Source organism: Triticum aestivum, chromosome 2B (assembly GCF_018294505.1).
Source record: "Triticum aestivum cultivar Chinese Spring chromosome 2B, IWGSC CS RefSeq v2.1, whole genome shotgun sequence".
Taxonomy (NCBI): Eukaryota; Viridiplantae; Streptophyta; class Magnoliopsida; order Poales; family Poaceae; genus Triticum; species Triticum aestivum.
In genome coordinates, this window is record NC_057798.1 from 220,306,030 (window position 1) to 220,314,333 (window position 8,304).

Here is an 8,304-nt window from a genome sequence, read left to right on the forward strand (position 1 = left end):
GTTGCCTCACACCCGGATCCGGCCGTGGGAGGTCCGGCCACTCTGGATCGGCCTCCTCCTCGCCGCACGGGCCTCCTCCTTGCCGGAGTGACGCCCCTCGCCAGAGCAGCGCCCGTTAAGCCCATCGGCCACCAGGTTCGTCCTTGGATCAATTTCCCACATGCAGCATGTTGTTCCTACTCATCTACCTACTACAGCAGCACAATGTTCTTCTGTATTGCAATAGAGTAGGAGTATTTGCTAGAATAGCTAGGACATACAACTATGGTCGATTGCCGTGTTGTTCCCATGTCTAGGACATACGGCTATGGTTATTGCTATGGAACAATATGGTTAATTGCTGCCATGTGTATTCGCTTTAAGAATACTTTTATGTATTTTTCCTATTTTCCAGCGTATATGTGTGGTCTGTATAATACATATGTTGAGGCCTTGAGACTATATACAGAGTGGCATAATGGCAGACTGATAGCGCCTTGATTTACCTCTCCAATATCGTTTGAGTCTGTTGCTGGTCGTTCCTACCTCACAACACGGGCAAGTAACCTATTATACGATTGAACCTTTGTTGTATTATGCAGCCCATTGAATTCTTCACAGAAATTCTAATGAATCAGATTGATCCCTAATTCCTAAAAAAACAAACTTGGTCTTATATGTCTGTCTATGAACATTGTTGCCGCCTCACCATGCATGTATCAGATTGGTCTGCATCTCCTCCAGAGGCACCATGTAATTTCTGCAGTAGCGCTGCTACATGAATAAGTAGAACACACCTGACAAGACAGCTGTCGATGAATGCTATGAGGTTTAGGAGAGACTTTGTAGATGTTTTTGCATGTTACCGCGTGTTGGCCACTAGAACAAGTAGACATTTCATATGGCCCTTTTTTGTCTATACGTTGTGTATGTCATGTGTTAGAACTGGGATTGTCTTTGGTTTTGGCCTTGATAATACTAACTCTACCCTTTAGTTCAATCAGTTTCAAGGCCGCCCTTTTGCTCTCCACAATTCAACCCTCTATTTTCCTGTTTGAAAAAGATGTGCTTATGTCATTATGTTTGTTGAACTGTACAGGATAACAACAGTGGAGTGACTTGCAGGTGCCTCATGTGGATTTTTGTTCAGTAAGATCGACCTGATGCCTCATATTTTAATTTGGACAATGGGACTTGGTTTTATGTATTTAGTGGTTCTACAAATGGTTCTGCTATGGTTGATATCACAATTCTTCTAATGTGTAGGTAATTTTAACACCCTCTACTATTTTATTGGTGTTCAGTTCTGTAATACCCATTGGCGTTGGCTAGCAAATATTATTAGTTTATATGAGCATGTTCATTTATACTGATGTAACAGATTTGAAAGGATTGGAGTTCTTTGGAAAAATCAACTTAAATGGTGACTCCACATATTTTCACAAGGAGGTTATTACATGCAAAAAAAGTTCCTCTTAGAGCATTGCCTTCAGTTTCCCCCCTTCTACCATATAGTACGTAGTACTGATTATATGTGTCATCTCGATATTAATTTAGTTGTGACTTTTGCGTATGCCTTGAGAGTTTTGTATTTGCTTCTCAATTGGTTTCGTTTAGTTACAACAGTATGCCAAATAATCCAAAAATAATTAATTAAATCATTGGACCGGCCGGATATAAAGAGCATGATTTATACCATCAAATGAACATATATTTTTATATGAAATGAAGGATCTTAAATCTGTGGGTGCATGCACTGCTTCCTGCCTTGATCTCAAGTGCTGGCTCCTACAACATTGCATTTCACCAAGTGAAATGCTGCATTTCTACTCCTTACCCATTCTCTCTTTCTTAGTGTTTTTGTTATGCGGGTTGGAAGAAAAGAAGAAGATCGAGAGAAGATCTTAGTAATAAGATAGTTTTGACTTTGTAAAACTTGCTACATGTCGATGAAACTGTGTAATATAGATGAAACTATGTATATGTATGGATGAAACTTGCTACTATTGGTAACATGTGTTGGATATGTGTTGGATATATATGTGTTCATGGCTATTGGTAATATGTGTTGTATATATATATATGTTTGATTTTATGTGAAAATGAATTGATATAAGAAAAAACAGAATTAAATGGGGCAATATAGGCTCTTTGCCATCAGCTGGCGGATGGCAAAGATTCCTCTTTGCCATCTACCAGCAGATGGCAAAGAGCCTCCAGCCTTTGTCGTCTGCCAGCAGATGGCAAAGAGCCATGCCCTTTGCTGTCCGCTGGCTGACGACAAAGGCCTTTGCATCTTTGATGTCCGCCAGCAAACGACAAAGTGCCCTTTGCCGTAGCTCGTTCAGCCGGACGTTTTGCCGTCTGCTGGCTGATGGCAAAGGCCTTTGCCGTCCGCAAGGCATGCCTTTGCCGTCCACCATGGCAAATGGCAAAGTTGTTGATTCTTGTAGTGTTTTCAGCAGAACTGCCATGGTGTTATTTTTGTGCAGAAATAGAAGTTCTCAGAATGACGTGAAACTTCACGGAGGCAGCTTTTGGAAAAAAAATACTGGCAAAAGAATCAGCCGAAGGGGGCCCACACCCTGGCCACGAGGGTGGGGGCGCGCCCTACCCCCTAGGCGCGTCCCCCTGCCTCATGGGCCCCCTGGACCTCCACCGACCTTAACTTCAACTCCATATATTCACGTTCGGGGAGAAAAAAATCAAAGAGAAGGATTCATCACATTTTACGATACGGAGCCACCGCCAAGCCTTGTTCTTCCTCGGGAGGGCTGATCTGGAGTCCGTTCGGGGCTTCGGAGAGGGGAATCCATCGTCATCGTCATCATCAATCATCCTCCATCACCAATTTCATGATGCTCACCGCCATGCATGAGTAATCCCATCGTAGGCTTGCTGGACGGTGATGGGTTGGATGAGATTTACTATGTAATCAAGTTAGTTTTGTTAGGGTTTGATCCGTAGTATCCATTATGTTCTAAGATTGATGTTGCTATGACCTTGCCATGCTTAATGCTTGTCATTAGGGCCCGAGTGCCATGATTTCAGATCTGAACCTATTATGTTTTCATGAATATATGAGTGTTCTTGATCCTATCTTGCAAGTTATAGTCACCTACTACGTGTTATGATCCGGCAACCCCGGAGTGACAATAGTCGGGATACTTCCCGGTGATGACCGTAGTTTGAGGAGTTCATGTATTCACTAAGTGCTAATTCTTTGGCCCGGTTCTATATTAAAAGGAGGCTTTAATATCCCTTAGTTTCCATTAGGACCCCACTGCCACGGGAGGGTAGGACAAAAGATGGCACGCAAGTTCTTTTCCATAAGCACGTATGACTATATTCGGAATACATGCCTACATTATATTGATGGGAGCTAGTTCTATGTCACTCTATGTTATAACTGTTGCATGATGAATGCCATCCGACATAATTATCCATCATTGATCCATTTCCTACGAGCTTCATATTGATCTTTGCTAAGTTACTTCTCCGTTGCCACTGTTAGGATTGCTACAAAACTGCTACTGTTACCTTTGTCACCGTTACCGTTATTTCCATACTATTTTGCTACTAAATACTTTGCTGCAGATATTAAGTCTTTTAGGTGTGGTTGAATTGACAACTCAGCTGCTAATACTTGAGAATATTCTTTGGCTCCTCTTGTGTCGAATCAATAAATTTGGGTTGAATACTCTACCCTCAAAAACTGTTGCGATCCCCTATACTTGTGGGTTATCACCCAACAGGACTCCTACTCCGAGTCAAGCTATGAGACCGCACACGAGACTTTATCTTTTGTCTCGGAGGAGAGTGATGATTTGCCACATCCTACGACATTCATCTTTGGAGGCGTTATGGATGAGGAGATTGAGCATGGGACTATCCTTCAACCAAGGCGGCGATAGGAGTTGAGCTTGGAGACATTTGCACCTACACCTCTCCGACACCCACATATGACGAGATGCCCCAATTGCCATGTGAGGAGATCCACCACCCCATGAGTGAGATGAGTGACTCCACCATATGTGACATTGAGTGCATTTCCTATGAGAGGATGAGCGTGACCACCACTAGCCCCACACATGAGAGCATGCCACACACCCTATGTGAGGTTGAGAGCCATTTGAGTGACTCCACCAACCATACGAGTGAGAGCATCCAAGAGGGAGTGAGTGAGCCACAACACTTAGTGAGTGAGGTAATTGAGACGGCATGTGAGGCTAGTATGATTTCTAACGACTTTACCCTCTACTCATAGTGTGTTTTCTTCTTTGGTGATAGATCTCCAACAAGACGAAACGCCAATCCTCGACGAGTCCATACCTCCAATGGGAAAACTGATGGCCATGGTGGAAGAAGATGCACCCCCCACATGGTACCATCAAGTTGCAACCTCACGTACAACACATGAGCGACGCTCCAAAGGTAACATAGGTGATGGTACTTCACTTGTCCCACTAGTGGACTATATTACCAATGATTGCTTGCATGATGTTGATCAACCTATTACCATGCTTCATGCTAGTGCGACTTTCTCATGTCATTACTTACCAATTTATGATGAATATGATGATGAGCATCTTGAGTTGCCTAGTTGTGATGCATTGCTTCATAGGATATCATGTGAAAATTCTATTGGTCACTTCATGTTTGACAATCCATTGAACTTGTCATATGCTATGAGTGAGATCTCCCATATTGCATCATTAAAATCTCAACATAGTAACTATGCATGCCCCATTAAAATAAATCCCATATGCACTTATGGCATAGGTGACGAGATGATGGTCATTGGCTTTTGTTTTTCATGCGATGATATTGCCATGCTTCCTTTACATGATTTGCGCAATTCATCTACTATGCCATGCCATGATCACATTGTTTCGAATATGCATTGTTTTGGATGTTGTCAATATTCTCCATGTGATGTTTCCACTAATGCTCATGAGGAGACCCCCATAGTTTACTCATACATATTCGGAGATTTTGATGCATTCCATACTTTGCATGACTCCCATGATTGCGTGCACCATATGTATTCCATGAATAACAGTGATCTACATATTTTTCATGATGCATTACATCCTTTGAGCCTCCATTATGCTATACATAACACCAAACATATCATGATGGATGACATGTTTCTATATCACGCATCTCATTTATTTGAGCATTGGATATTTCGTGCTAACCAACACATGCACGTGCATGCGGCAGGTGGTGACAGGCAACCAGCGATGTCAAATAACTCCAAAGATTGTGTAAAGCGATTGCCAGGGGAACGTACGTATACACGGTGTAGAAATATGTGGAGCTGGTTTGGCTATATATGGTAGCAAAAGATTAGCAATAATCAATTCAGAGATGCAGTGTTGAATAAACACTCAACGACGGTACTGTGCTGGTCCTAGGCTAGGATGGATGATGTGTATATATACCACACACACACACAATTTTCCCTTTGCCTTTCTTTTGTCTAGGTACTCACCAATACTCGTCAACCTCTGAATCCCAAGAGTTGATGAAACGAGCTCTTGAGAGCAATGATGCTATGGGATCCCGTGGATCGCCCTTACCACCATTCCCTTTGAGCAAGGACTTCGCGCACCTCTTTTACTTGGCTCTCACATGACTATGGGCTATTTACCACTTGTCACCTTATGCCCATTATATCGTGTTCACTTTGCATGTTATGCCTCTTTACATGACTTTGCCATGCAATTGTGACCCTTGCTTGCATTTACCCATGTTTCACCATTATGTTACTTCTATGTGTATTTGCATGCTTGGTGGAGACCCTTGTTGCTATTGCCATGTTTACCATGTGCCGCATGCTATTGTTGATTCTTGTGTTGGGAGAGTCATGATGTTCCATTGCTATTTACATAGGACTTCTTCCCAATACAATGATGATACTTTAATCATATCTTGTTTTCATGCTTGTGATATGTCATGTGCATTATTCATGACCACTATTTGCACACATGACATGCTTGCCATGATTCCTTCTAGTATGTTGCATCTTAGCACTACTAGTTGCTTGACTTGATCACTAGATTGCTTGCTTTGTCGCATCACCCATGTTCCATTTTTACTCGCTTTCTTGGGTTGATAGCATATATGTTCATGCCTCTCACTTGATTTGTCTTGATAATTGTCTCTTGTCTCCATTAGTGGCATCTCTCATATCCCCTTGTATCGAGTGCCAACTTGCTATGCTTCTTGATCGTGGAGACTTGGACATATTACTTGTGATGCATGCTTGTTTGATTGAGCCTAATGTCTTTGGTTGTTCTAGCATCTTATGCCTACATACCATGAACTACACCCTTGTACTTTCTTATGATAAGAAGGATGAGAACACTTGTTGGGTATTTCACCAAACGAATGATAGGTTTTGCATTTCCGCTAACCTCATTTGTTTTTTTGAGCGTTTGTCATGTTCTTTCGTTTTGAAGGATTCACAAGGCATTAACGTCATGAGACATATTGGTTATGTGAAGGCATACATGATGTGCAACTCCAACATCTTCGGGAACATTGATGAGGTGAACTCCTTTCCTTTGAGCCATCCTCACATATGCATATTGGATGGGTCATTCTTTCATTGTTGTCTCCTTCTTCCTGTCTACATGTTACATCTATTGGATGGAGGAGCAACATTAGAGATGGGCCCTTTGGACCTTTAAGTTGAGGAGCGCTCGGACTTATTGGATGCACCTCCGGAACTCCACTCATGCCACGACATCCAGCATTGGCACATCAACACTCCTTTGACACATTGCACCAACACATACATATTTGTTGATTGTGCTCCCACATGTCATGCTCGATGGACATATCATACTCACCACAAGTTTGCACACCATGCATGGATTGACTCACATTATGCTTGTCTTGTTTCACCTATTTCCATGTCATCCCTGATATATGAGCTTGTGCACTTCCTTAGAAAATTTGTTATGATCTTTCTTGATGGCATATTCATACATCATCATCAAATTTCCCAACATCAATTGCATGATCACATACTCACATTGAGCACCAATTACAATGTTCATGCTTTTGATACACCATCCCGTTATGAGATCATTTTGCACAATGTTTGCATTAATCGCATTCACCACACCTTTGTGCATGCTAAAACTGCTTTTGTTCCCATGAATGCTTTGCATATCATTCAAGATCATCTTGATAAGCTTCATGCGCTTTCTCACAAACAATCTTGCCGAATGGACTCATACTTGATGGTCACTTTGTGCGGGCTAACCATTGTATTTCCGAGTGTCATTTGTGTTTTCTCTTTTTGCATGAATACCACTCTGGGGACACCTTGGAGTACTTGGATAGCACCATGTCTTCAACTTCGTCCAACTACAAGTCCGTCCATGACAACCGTTTCCATGGTGACGAGGATCATGATCCGAGGTTGGATCTTTCCCAAGGGGGGAGATGATGCGGAGCATCCTACGTTCAGCCCCATGTACACTTCGACTACTCTCCAAGCCCCAAGAGGACATATGATGAGACATCGAACATACGCCATTGGACACAAGGTGAACTCGCTCCTCTCTGAACCGTCACTTTCCACATGTGAGATATGGCTACTACCTCCAACGTGTGTGCTATGCATGACCAGGAACCAAGAGGAAGGCCATGGAACAACTACGAGCATTGGACAAGACGACGAGGACACCAAGCGCGAGGAACAAGAGGAACAACTGCCAGGATGCTACAACTCTCGGACGTCCGACGACCTCCGGACGACCAACGATCTCCGGACGTCCGACGCCTGGAGACTCCACCAGCTAGATCGACTCCAGCCGAGGCATCCTACAGTGCACGGACGACCGCCAGACACCGGACGTCCGACACTCATCAGCGCCCGGACGTCTGACACCGACCGAACATCCGACACTTCCAGACCAGAGCCAAAACATCGGAAGTTCGAAGACTTCCGGACGACCAGACGCCCATGAGTGACCGGACGACCGACAGCCGTCGGACGTCTGACGCCTGTCTACCACAAAGATCGGGCCCGAGGCCCATGTATCCCTCTCCCACTTACCCCTTCGTGGACCTAGACTATATATACTCCTCCACCTCCTCCTAGTTAGGGTTAGCAAAGGATTATCTCATTTGAGAGACAGAGCTTTGCTCATCCACTTGGTTACTTCTCCATTGGAGTCCATAGCCTCTTCGGAGAAGATCCCCCAAGCGGATTCAAGACCCCTTCACGGGAAGACCCCTCAAGAACTCCTCATGGAGAAGAACTACCACCACTTGTATCGTCCGTTGTCAGATTTGGACCGTGTA

The 8,304-nt window shown here is 43.5% G+C and overlaps 1 long non-coding RNA gene across 1 annotated transcript; it reads left to right on the plus strand.

Moving 5' to 3' along the window:
* Positions 1 to 2,043, plus strand: LOC123044461 (uncharacterized). The gene is made up of 2 exons (XR_006420109.1): positions 1 to 135; positions 1,079 to 2,043. It is a non-coding gene; the product is annotated as an uncharacterized lncRNA (long non-coding RNA).
* Positions 2,044 to 8,304: the final 6,261 nt, after the last annotated feature.